We start from the raw sequence: 14,255 nt of genomic DNA on the forward strand, positions 1-14,255 counted from the left end.
GGGATTGACACTGATGGCGGAAAGGTATCTTGAGGTTCAAAAACGGCTGTATGTGTGCTTTGTCGATTATAGAAAGGCCTTTGACCGCATCAAACACGGAAAGTTGATCGAGGTAAAACAAACAAGTCGATTTATACAAGATAGTTTAACAAACCTCTTTTTACCCAACGCTATACCAGTGAATAAAATAGTTTTAATGCTTTCAGATGCTGCGGCATATATGTTAAAAGCTGCTGTTAATTTACAGATTTTTTATCCTAATTTAATTCATTGCACTTGTGTAGCCCACGGGGTAAATAGAATGGCTGAAGAAATAAGAAATCTGTTTCCGTTGGAAATAATTTTATAAATTTTATGAAAAAAGTTTTTGTAAAGGCTCCGTTGAGGGTACAAATATATAAAGAAAGACTTCCCGGTGTCCCTTTGCCACCTAAACCAGTAATTACAAGGTGTGAAACCTGGCTCGAAGCAGTTTTTTTTACTTTGAACACTGCAATGAAATAGAATTAGTTATGTCAGAATTTGATGATGATATTTCCGAAGCCATTCGAGAAGCAAAAAAAATATTAAAAAATCCCAAATTAAAACAGGAACTCGCTTATATCAATGACAATTATAAATTAATAGTTACCACAATTACCTTATTAGAAAAACAAGAGATAAATTTATGAGTCAGTAAAATTAATAGATAATTTAAAGACGAAAATTAAATCGGCACCTGGAAGTAACGGTCAATTAATTTAAAAAAAAATGAAATATGTTTTCGACAAGAATGAAGGTTTTTCGTTTTTATCTAATGTTGCTAAAGTTTTGAATGGGACATTTTCCGAGGAATTTCAAATTATGCCAGATTTATTATCCGCTCTGAAATATACTCCAATTACATCTGTCGATGTCGAACGTTCGTTCATGTACAAATTAATTTTAAGTGATCGAAGACATAGTTTTAAGACCGAAAATATTGAAAAACATTTAGTTGTTTCTATTAATGATAAAATTTTATCATCTGAAATGAACTATAGTTGATCTTTATTTTAATAATAATAAAAAGAAAACCAACCGATTGGTGCAGGCATATTAAAAAAACTGCACAAATAATATTTAATAGATTTTGGCTGTGCCATCTTTTAAGTTTGTTGTTCATTACAAAAGCGAAAATATGATGACTAGTTGTAAAAAGAAGTAATGGAAGAAATGAAAAATGTATTCCCGGCAAAAACTCGAGTGTTAAGTAAATGGCATATCCACTCGGTAAAATTTATCGACCCTTTTAAAAGTAAAGCGAATCTTGTGAAACATTAGAAAGCATTTTTAAGTTTTCAACAAAACCTCAACATTCATTAAAAAGGGGTACAAAGAATGCGCATTATAAATGACTAGGACAGGTTGTTCTAAAAAGTTTTCAATATAAAAGTGGAACATTACAAAGTTCTAATTCTTTTAACCTGAAGCTAAGATATTATTGATGGATTTCGGAGCTCAAGGAAACTTTTTATTTTATGCATTAAGCAGGTTTTTTAGTGGAATAAAAGTTTGAATGTAACAACTCTACTAAAAAATCACTGTATTTGTCTATTACTAATTAGATATGTACTAATAATTTAAAGCACCAATAAATGATTTCAAAGCGCCAATTGATAGCACTAAAAGATAAGTACTTTTTTCTATTTAGGTTAAACAATTTCTTAATTTATAAAAATTACTAATTTATTTGTATTGTAATCACGAATCAATAATAATTATGTCAATGGATTTAATTAAAATTCTAATAAAATTTATAACATTTAGTTTTAACAATATTTTTGTCAAGTAACGCTTTTAGGTTATTTTGAAAATTGTAAAAATGTCTTTGGATTAAGTGTCGCTGTCTGTCTTGATGCCCCATTTAATGAGGTTCTGTTTTACAGGGGTAACACCTGTGCGCATGCGATTCAGTGTCCGCCAGGTTCTCCAGTCCAGGTTCATTCCATTAGGTCGTTCTGGATGTAGGGGGAACAGTTTATGTGGTTCGACGCTGACATTTCTCATAAACCTTTTCCTTGATTTAAGTCGGCTGATTCCTGGCGGTTCGTCAAACCCGTATAATTGGTGCCTTTCATCGAAACTTTGCCGGAACTTCTCCACATATTGTGAGGCGCATCTACGGTCATCTCGTGATGAGGATCCAGCTACCCGGTACAGTAGGGGTAGGGGGGTAGGCTTCATACAACCGGTAATTATTTTGCATGTTTCATTTAACGCCGTGGTGACTTGTTGGGCGTTCTAGATCTACCCCCGACGGAACAAGCATATTCCCCTGTTGAGAAACATAAGGCCTCAGCTGTTGTCTTTAAGACCTGGGGGTTTGCAATCCACTTGCTCCCTACAAGTTTCCGGAGAAGGTTGTTTCTCGTAGAAACCTTTTGTATTGTGAAACCTTTTGTCTTGTGGCAAATTTAATTGTGGCAATTCAATGGCAATTTCATATCAGAAAATTAAAACAATAGTAGTCAGCAAAGAGCCAACCAGATGTAAAATAGAAATTGATGTCATGAGTATTAAACAAATAATGGAAATAAAATACCTGGGTATTATTCTGTCTAGCTATGGAGACCTGTACAATTAAGTGAGAGGTATGAAGTCAAAAATTTATAAAGTCAGTGTAAGACCAATAATGACATATGCCTCAGAAACAAGACCCGACACAGCCACAACGCAAATGCTACTGGAAATGGCAGAGATGATAGTACTGAGAAGAATTACAGGAAATACGCTGGGAGATCAAAAGAGAAGTTAAGACATTAGAAGAAAATGTAACGTGCAGTGTATAAATGAATGGACACAAAATAGAAAAAAAGACGTATCGGACGATCGCGCAAAAGATGTAGTGACAACCTTTCATAGAAGTATTAATACGATAATGAATAAACAGAATTGCTTATAAAGAGGAAGAAGAAGAAGAAGAACATGAAATTACTCTTCTGATAGCGTAATAAATAAAATCAGTTAATAAAGGTAATATCAAATTGTGTTCATTTTGTCAAATGTGCTGGTTTATGCCGTGACAACTGCAGTTTAATAGTTGAAGTAGTTATAATAAAACCAGTTATTAATTAACGGAAGTTACCTCGAGGTATCTTAGCACACGCTTCTTGTGCAAAACGTTCCCATTCATCAGGTGAAAGTTTCCCCTTAAATCTTAATTAGAGCAGTTAAAATTCTCCGGCGAACCTCAAGTCTATAATTTTGATAAGGCGCGAGGGTAACGCAATGTGTTTACATATTTCTGTGGAATAAGGTGCTTTACCGGTGTTGGGCCGGTAACAAATTAGAACAGGAGGTATTAATTGCGACGCGTCGTCTACCGACTGTGTACTTCCCCTGAGCTACGCCGGTATTTTGTCGTTTATTTCCGGTGCTGTAAGTTTGCGGTGAAATTCTGACACCGCTCGTGGCATTCTTAAGGTGAAAATCTTTTATTGCATTGTTCTTTTACGAAAATAGTAGCGTAATAAAAATTAAAACGAATTCTGTTAAATTTACTATACATTTTTCAATGAAATAATCTGCACTACGACTTAAGCACTTAAACAGTAGTGTATACAAACTTACATGCGGTAACTGTATAAAAAACTTACATCGGTCAAACTGGTAGAAGCTTTAACAAACGTACAGTAGAACACAAAAGGGGTTGCAATAATAGAAAAACAGATTCTACTTATACAATTCACCGTCTAGATCATAATAATTCTTTAAATGACCAATTTCAAATTTTCCATTTTCAAAATCAAGGTCTTCAATTAAATATTTACTGAATTACTTAGGGAACTTCATGGAGAAAGAAATGAACATCAATGTTCAAGTAGAAGAACCAATTAAACTGGATGAAAAGACATATTTGATCAAACTGATCAAACAAGACAGCGTTTTTTTTTTTAATTTGTTCAAATTCCATTCTTTCTAAATATGAAAAACAATTTTCATACAGGTAATAGTTAAAAAGTTATTCTAATTGTTTATAAGCAAAAACTCGACTATTTTTTGAAAAAAATAATTTTGCAATATTTAAAATAATTTAAATTTAAAATTTTTTTAAATAATATTAATAGAGTAACTCTTCTTCTTTTAGAAGCTATCCGTAGAATTACTGTAATTTCTATAACTAACTATATTGTTGCAAAAAATTTAATTTGGATTAAACAAATAAAATAACTATTTGACCGATCGCTTAGAAATTATAGTCCTATTTAAAGCACTAAAAGACCCAACATTCGGTGAATGGTGGGAAGGTTCTACGTGTAGTTTCAAAAAAGTTATTAAAATTCATAAAACACCGAAATTGCTGACTTATTTTTCTACTTTCTAAACAACAAATAAAGATTAAAAAACGCTATTTGAAAGGTTTTTATATGACTTTTAAGAGACTATTACTCTTAAATTTGTTTCAAATGCTTCATTTTTTGCTGATAGACGAAAACAGTGAAAATTATTCGTTTTTTGACCTTAATTTGTCAATAACTAATTAATTCCAAAAAATCGACTACAGGAAACATATAGGTTTTTGTTACATAGATCCATACTACTCAAAACAACTGTCGTCTGCCTGGCAGGTTCAGTGTCACCAAAAAATCCTTATTTCCCACAGACCAGTTTTTCATGATTTCTTTAATGGCGGATTTATTTCGTGATTGTTACTTTTAGCTATGGTCTCATTTTTGATTCCTTGTAAAACGTTATCTGCATATTTAATAGCAGATCGTCTAGGCGTTTATCTTTCATCTGCTGACCCACTTACGTCGAATTTTCTCCTCATTAACTAATCTTTTATTTACTTCGTTTAACTCCTATAAAATATAAAGTGGTATTAATACGACTTCGTGTGCGGTTTTCGTATAAAATACACGCAGATACAAACCAACAAACTTACTTCCCGAATCACGTCCAACATATGTAAACTAACGACTTGTGTCTGGAATTCAAAATAAAATATTTAGGGTCTACGGAATATCCAATACGACTTACGTAAATAAGCGAGGTAGGAAATAACAAGATTTTTTTCGGTGTATTTTGTGCATGTCGAATAAGATGCTAAGAACGATATGGTTTGAATAATTCGGAGCATGTGATATAAAGAAATAATGTTAGTGTGACTAAAATACATGAAACTCAATTATATAGGAAAATTATATTCATACATTGAAGGCAACCCTACTAATATAAACATCATCCAAGTCTATGATCCCACTGCAGACAAAAAATAAGGAAGAAGCAATTGAGTTCTATCAGAACATCAACAGTATCATACAGAAAATTCCTTGACGAGAAGTTCTCATCATTGTGGGCGATTTTAATGTCAAGATTGGAGCTGGAGATAGGACATAGTACATTGAAGCACATGGACTTGGAGTCAGAAACGGGAGAGGAGACCTTCTAGAAAAATTCGCAAAAGGCTCAGAACTAGTCACTAACACATTCTTCCAATTACCACCTCGCAAGATGTACACGTGGAAATCCCCTCAAGACAGACCCGGGGGAATTATTAGGAATCAAATAGACTACATTTTAGTAAATAAAAGATTCCGAAATAACTTTACGATACGAGAATTAGAGTCCAAGCCACGTTAAACGAGCAAGTGACTGCAATTAGAGACGAATCGAACGAAGAACAAACGATCAAACATATTACAGAAATAGTACAAAATGTAAAGGATAACCATTTAAAGACAGAGAGATTAATGAAGAAGAAATCATGGATAACACATGAGATCCTGAAACTAATGGACGAAAGAAGACAAGCTAAAAATTACCCAGACAAATATAAAACCATTAATATATTAATAAGAACGAAAATCAGAGAAGCCAAAGAAAAAGAAGCAAGGGAAAGATGCGAAGAAATTGAGACTCTGTAGTCAAAGTACGATAGTCACAATGTACATAGGAGAGTTAAAGAATTCACAGGGGGACTAAGACGAAGGCATCTTGGACAAACAGAGTAAAATAAGAAAGAATATCTAGAAAAACTATTTGAGGACCAAAGAGATAACACCTTTGAGCTAGAAAAAGATATAAATGATGGTCCAAGAATATTACAGCAGGACAATATTCCGCAATAACACAGTTAGAGGATGGCAAAGCGGCAGGCCCTGATAATACACAAGCAAACTAATGAACAACGAATCAATAGCAATTATTGCAAAGATATTCAACATCATATATAACTCTGAAAAAATACCAACAGAATGGCTAAAATCTGAGTTTATTGCCCTTTCAAAAAAACCAGGAGGCAAAAAAATGCGGAAATTACCAAAAAAGCTCCATGAGTCATCTCCTAAAATTGTTCCTAAAGATAATTCATAAGAAAATCTACAAGGTGTGTGAAAGTCAAATTTCCCCCAACCAGTTTGGGTTCACAAATGCTATTGGTACTAGAGAGGCTTTGTTCTGATTGTAACGAGTCCGTTACTTAAATAATCGTTTACCTTTTTTTTGTGACTGGAATCTTTTAATTTAATCCTTAATTAAATTCATATTGAAATATTCTTAAACTAAACATTTAAATAACTCCCAGTAAATCTTATTTTCTAAGGTTGGCATTAAACCGCGCCACCAGTGGTAAGATTCTGAAAGTACATCCATTCGACGACTTGTAGAACCTTAACAGGGTTACTTGTCAACTGGATGTGATCGAAGAAAGATCGTTTCGATCAGAATAGTAGCGGCTGGGAAGTGCCATTTTTCCCGAATTGAGTTTAAGTTTATTTTATTGTCAAGAGCTGTTCGTTTTAGAAGAAATCATTTGAGTTATTTTGTTGTTTGTACGAGGATACTTTCAGTTGGGTCACCCTAGCCGGTAAGATGAAATTACAAATAAATTATAAGGAAAAATCCTTCATATCATCCGCCATTGTTAGAAAAATTCAGATCTATTTTAATTTCTTCTTTGATAGGTATTTCATATATTTTATACATGTCATATTTCACCTTATTTCATTAAGGAAAATGTTTTATACCTAAATAAATTATAAGTATTAGATTCTATATCTATCTCAAATTTTTATTTCCTTTCAAGAGTGAAAGCAAACAATTATTTATTTTAATTTCATACCGTTTAAACCGGCTAATATTTCTTTTTTTTTCCTATTCTATAATATATAAAGATCATGCTTTCCGTTAAAACTATCTATTTAATATATCCATACATTATAAAACCATTGTCACACCATTCGAAGGTCATTATTTTACCGAAAACCATTAAGGTTTTTATTTCAATTCAAGGTCACTTGTTGATTTCTTGTATCGCCTTTCAAGGTTGATAAACCTTGTGTTTTTCCTTAGCTTTTGTACGTACAAAGAACATGAAGTAACACAATTGTTCCTTTTTAGCCTACTCCCAGAATCCAGTTGCAAGTCAGGGGAAGAAATCTTTTTAGTTTTTTTGGGTTGTACTTACTAAGGACAAGGGGAAGAAGTTTTAAGTTCACTGGTTTCTATTGGAAATTTAAGAAGAATTTTAAGTTGACTTATTTGTCTAAGAGTACCTGATACAGGGAATCCAGGTTTGGTGTACCTTTTACCACCCGAGTCTAGTTCTCCACCGGATCATCTTCAAGGGCAACCTACGGAAACCGGCAGGAAGAACTTACTTTTATTTTTGTTTCTCATTCAATTATTTTAAATACCTTTTGCTACGTCATCTTCAAGATTTTAACTTTTGGTTCCACTTTTAATTTAAATATATATCCTTAATAATAAATACCTTCAATTTTCTTAACACATTAATCATTGTAACTTAATTTAATTATTTATTGTCTACCAAGGGATGAGGTTGTAACTCTCCCTTGAATTTCTCTTTGTTAGGTTATCGTGTGCACACATATCCAGAGAGTTTTCACTTGAAAACCTAAACAATTCTTGAACGAAAACTAAACTATTAGTGAGTAGTATAGAATTATATTTATTATTTATACATTATTATTGGGTATACCTTTTGTCACGATTTGAAATTAAGGGGTATATCAGGGGTAAATTGTTTTATAATTATATTCAGGGATTTTACTGTAAATATAGCTAAGTTAACTGTACATAAGAGGTGGTGGGTAGTATATAAGCATTTAAAATAGTCTGTACCTAAGTTTGGTAATTATTAAAGTTGTGGTTAAATTTAATATTTCAATTAGTACCTATTTTTCATATTTCAGCAATACAAGATATCTCGGAAGAAAACATTTAACTTCCTGGCGCCCAAGCATTCATTAGAGCAACTTTTATCTTTCATCTGTTTATTTCTTGGTGGTTTTCTTGTCATTAGTTCTTATATCTTACGGTCTCTGTAGGGCATGCAAATTGGCCGAATCCTTCTTTGAGTGTCAAGTGGTCATTCTCCTGCATAGTCGCTAGCCAATACTTAATTCTGCTATATTTTAAAATTCATATTTACCCTTTATTTATTTCTTTTACATAATTTATTTTTATCTAATCCCTTCCATCTTCCGTTATTCCACATATTAGTTCGTTGGTGTATCAAGGTACATTTTAGAGTTCACCCTTTTGCTACACTGGATAGAGTCACCCAGACTCCTTAGCACATTTTTGTTACATCATTACAAATCTTATTCCAGATATACAGAGACGTCAATTGCGACGTATAGGCATCTGGTTGATTACGAGAAAGCGTTTGATCGAGTACAGTACGCAAAGATGATGCACATAATAAAAGAAGCAGGAATTAACAACCAAGATATGAAAATAATCAGAAATCTTTACCGGAATCAGACAGCAAATCTTAAAGTTAAAGGTGAACACACTGACTATGTGAAAATCGTGCATGGAGTGAGGCTAGGCTACTCTGAAACAATATATCAAAGTAGAGAGGCTTTGTTCTCAGTACAAGTCTTATTCCAGAGATGCAGAGACGTCAACTGGCTTTTTATTTGGTCTCTGGTCTATTATTCATTCTTTCAATTATTCAAACTTTCTTACATCCAAAGTCAATTTGACGATATTCTTTTGAAATTAAAATGCCGTGTTAATATATTTTGTTTTATGGTACAGTTTTAATAAAATTATTGTCTACATCAGATTTTCCATTCAGTACACCTTTATCCGAAAACAATAGAAACATGTCCAAATGCGAAAACAATATCTTTACAGAAATTGGTTTATTTCTGTATACAAATTGTTAATACGTATTTACGGTATAATATTGCATATGTAGTGGAATTATGAAATAAATTCCATAATGCGATTAAAAACGTTTTTCAACAACGCATGCGAATAATACCGGACCGGATGTATTCCAAAACCGTCTGTTTTCTGCTAAAATTGTAAATTGAAAATAACATCCACGTTGATGGTAGATTTAAACGTTTTCATTAATGAAGCCGCTATATTGCCACTACGATTATTAACAGTTTTATGATTAATACAATTTTGAAGAATTAAAATTTTACGTGGTCAACCGATACTTTCGGCAGTTATTCGTGCTTGTTTACAATACGCTTTTATTTATTTTCCATATAAATTATAATTTTTTGTTTGATATTCTTTTAACAATAAAATAAGGAAACTTTGATATAAATGTGCCTACACAGCACTTAACCCTTTAGCGAGCAAAACTATTTTTTTTTTTATTAGAAAAAGATGTCGCATCCACCAAAAGATTATTAGCGACGGAACAAAATATAAATAACAAAGTTAAACACCTACAGATTATACAAAATGTTTATGGATCTAAGATAATTTACTATATTGTCACAGGAACAGTTTTGACCTAAAGCCTGTGGTAGAGCAAGTGGATCTTGTAGCGCTGTCTTTCTTGGTCATATTTACTACAAATTGTTAAAAAGTGTTCGACTGTTAATTGGACGTTACACTGATCACATATAGGTGGATTTTTCTTTGTGAAAAGGTAGGAGTGCGTTAATCTGGTATGTCCTAGACCTAAACGCGCAACCGCAATTTGTTCTCGTCTAATGCTCGACGATGGAAACCACTGAGACACATTATTTTTGATTTTATTTAAATTGGAATTAGTTTGAGACCACTCATTTCGCCACAAACACAACACTTTTTAAAATAAGCTTTTAAGTCACTGGAAACACACTTGTCTATCGGCTTCGACAAATCACTTAAAATTGCCTCTCGTGCAATCCTGTCAGCTTTTTCATTTCCTGTTATTCCGACGTGTGAGGGAATCTCACACCTGAGAGTTAGATGATACTGAACGACTGTCTACAGAAGAGTCACTATCTAAGTCAGAAATCTCTTTCCCTAAGTGATTGTGTAGTTTCTTTTGAAGTTTTGTAAACTTGCTTTTTGTAGATCTATCATTTGCATATTGATAGCTGCTTTGTAAAAGATGGAGTAGGTAAACCAGCCATATCAGTTGTAAATTCTTTTACGACGCTAATAGTGTCGGGAAAGCCTTGGACATTATCAATCAGTAAGGACAATTGGTGTAAATTTAAAACGAATGGTGGGGTATGATTATCAATGAAATTTTCAAGAGTTTCCCGCGTAGATTGGACTTTAGATGAGCGTGGTTTTTTTGGTTTAGAGAGTTTGGGTTTTGCAAACAGATTTTCTGATGAAATTGCTGAATCTGAAGGAGGCGTGTCGATCTCACCAATTCTGCGTTTTATGGAAGAACTTGCGTTTTCGCAATTGGTATTAGAGTTTTCACTTAGATGATGTGGCTTTATTACATTTGGAAGTACTGGAGCAAACTCATTGGTAGTGACAGAAGTCGAGCTGATAGTTTTATTTGTAAGATTGGTTGAAATGGTTGTTTCAAAAAATTGTGGTGATGTATCAGTTTTATTAGAATTTTCTGCAGTTGTATCTAATGGAAAAGGAGCTGATAGATTGGAAAATATTGCTTCCGAAGTTTGTGAAAACGGTATTGCCGCTGAATGAGGTTGATTAAAAGTGTTGCTATGAGTAGGAGTATTAGTAGTTTCTTTGTCGTGGAGATTTGTAGGTTTAGGTGATATGCTCGGATTTGATAATGGATAACTTGATGACTGCTGGGTGTTTGGTACCTTGTCTAGTATACTTGTTGAAGCTGTTTGATTTGGTACTTCATTGTTTGACTCAATATGGGTTGATTCCGTTACTGAACTGGTTTTGCATTGGGATGATATGTGTCCTGCATTTTTGCAAATAAAGCAGGTGAGTGTACCTTGTAACAAAAATATGCGGTAAGGTGTTTGGTCGAAATTTATTAGAATAGAATCTGGAATTGGTGATGTCATAGGGCTTATATAAACTTGCCTCCGAAAGCTCAATATGTGACTATATTCGGGAAGAGTCGAGCTAATTTTCAGAAATGTTATTGGGGAAATAAGCTTTAAACCGATATTCTGTAATTCTTCAACTAATACTTGATGAGGAATTGATGGGCAGACTCCAGACAAGACTAGTCTTTCTGCTGGAGAGACAAGTCTTCGTGCTGTTACAACTTCCCCGAGTACTTCTATAGAGCCATGTTGTGTCATGAAGTTATCTACTACGGTTTTGTTTTCCAAATACATGCAGATTCTATTATGAGATAATCTAGATGAAAAAATAATATTTTTTGGGTTGATGATTGTACCCAAAGGAATGAGATAATCCTGCAGTTTAGCATTATCGATACAACTAAATACAATTGCTTGGTTCTTACTCGGAAAAGAATGTGAAGCGGCTGAAGCATAACTGTTTGTGATATTCGAACGTTGATTTACTGGACTGGTTAGATCGGAAGGTGTGTTTAGTGTAGTAGCTACTATAAGCTACTTAAAGCAGCTAACCTCACAAAATGATTGTACGGTAGTGTATATTTATTATTTGACGTTTTCTTTTCACAATAATAAAATAATAATTACGTATAGATGACTTACGTAGTAGTATCTAGTAGATAAACACTTTAATTTTAAAAAACTATTTAATAAAACCACTTGTTTTTATTAAAAACTAGGAGTACGATATCAGTACAACTTAACCGTACCTTGCCAGGGTCGGTCCTGAGCAAAACTATTGTTTTCGGTGTTTTCAAAAAATAACGATAATAAAAATATCGACCACTTCTGTTTTTCAAAATAAGAACAAGAAGTAATCAACAAAAGTATTTATTTCTTAAAAAATCAGTATATCAAACATTTTCTTATGTTTCATGAAACGGTGCAAAGCATTCTAAATAGAGAGCCACTTCACATCTACCGCAAACAATTTGACTTCTTTTCCCTTTTTTGCGGTGCTACAATATGCGCAACGTCGAAATGTTCCTTTTACTGGCAAGTGATCTCCCAAATTTGGTTTTCTAATATAAGTATCTATGGAGACACCTCTTCCTCCAATTTTAAATTTTTTTTTAAATTACTGTCGCAGCTGAGCCCCTTCTTTTTCGACTATTAAAGTCTGCAATTAGCTCATCAGCGAGAATTGGTCGAAATTTTAAGTGTGAGATAGGTTTTTCTTTTGCAGGAACTGAATATATAATATTTAGGAAGTCACAATGCAACAAATAACTAAATAATAGAATAGTTTTACCCACCATTTTTGTGATTTCCAAGAAATTGAATATGTAGAGTGATATTGGTCAATGACTTCTTCTTGATGTCCTATTTTGTTTGTTCTTTTCACTTTTGTTATGACTCCTGGATTATGAATAGAACTTATGTACTGATTTTTTCCTCTATCTCTCCACTTTACTACCGATAGTTTCCCTGATTGCGCAAAATCTGAATCCCCTACCTTCATCATCTTGTCTGTTTTCAGTATTGTTTTTGGATAATATTGTCTTTCAAACTTGAAAGTTCTGCAACCAAAAGTGTTTCTCTCTAATAAACCTTTCAATAAATCAAATAAGGAAAAATAGTTTGAGGAATCAAATGAGGAAAAATCCAAATTTTCTGCTTACTCATCATCAAATCCTTCAAGCCAATCGAAAATCTCATTGGAATCAAGTTTTGAAACTTCCTCCAAATTTATTTTAGACATCTGCAATGTAAAGTTTCAACATGTATTATCATCATTTTTCTATAGTATAAGATTCTGCTCTAAAAACTAAATACATGGTCGTATCAAAAAAGGAACGACAGCGAATAAGACAAAACATTACCATAAACGATCATAATTTTGAGGTGGTCAAAGAATTCAAATACCTAGGAGCAACAATTACCAGTGAAAACACAGGAGAACGGGAGGTTGAAATACGAATACTGGCGGGGAATAAATCAATCTTTGCCATTCAACATCTAATGAGGTCAAAGCTTCTCTCAAGGCGTGCCAAAATCCAAATGTACAAAACCATAATACGACCAGCAGTGACATATAGAAGTGAAACATGGACATTGAGAAAGAAAGAAATCAATAAGCTATTAGTATGGGAACGCAAAATACTGCGAATTATATATGGTCCTTGCAGGGACAGCGTGACAAATGAATGGAGGAGCAGATACAACAATGAAATAGAGACTCTCTTCGGGAAAGGAAACATCGTAAGATACATAAAAGCCAATAGATTAAGATGGGCAGGCCACGTGGTACGGAGTGATGACGACAGACTGATTAGCAATGTGTTTTGGGAAAGACCAGATGGTAGAAGATCGACAGGAAGGCCTAGAAAAAGGTGGAAAGACGCAGTCAGGGAAGACCTGGAGAAGATGGAAGTAAGGCCATGGGAAATAATAGCACAGGATCGGAATCAATGGAAGGCAATAGTAAACGCGGCAAAAACTCACGAAGAGTTGTAAAAGCCAATGATGATGATGATAAGATGCTGCTCACTTAGAATAAAAATAAGTATACACTATAAAGTGCGCCAGATTTCACTACTAGGTAATATTTCACCTGAAAACGTTGCCGGCAAGCGCCTCGACGATATCTGGTTTATTTTTACACTACGAACTTAATCCGATACGGAGAAAAAATAAGTGGTTAAAAAATCAACCAATGGTCGCTAAAGGGTTAATCAATTATTCACCGTAACACGTTTGTTCATTTATCTTTAAATAATTATTTTATTTCAATGTTTTTGGATTTTATTCGTTTATTAACTTTGTGTCTGGTTTTACTATTTATTTTCAAAAAATAACTTTTCTATCAACTAAATATTCTTCTTCTTTTTCAAATGCTATCTTCGCAACTAAGGTCGGCAATCATCATAGCTATTCGGACTTTTGAGACGGCTGCTCTGAAAAGTTCATTTGATTTACATCCGTACCACTTTTTCAGGTTGCGCTGCCGTGACATTCTACGCCTTCCTATGCTTCTCTTTCCTTGGATCTTTCCCTGCA

Source organism: Diabrotica undecimpunctata, chromosome 5 (assembly GCF_040954645.1).
Source record: "Diabrotica undecimpunctata isolate CICGRU chromosome 5, icDiaUnde3, whole genome shotgun sequence".
Taxonomy (NCBI): Eukaryota; Metazoa; Arthropoda; class Insecta; order Coleoptera; family Chrysomelidae; genus Diabrotica; species Diabrotica undecimpunctata.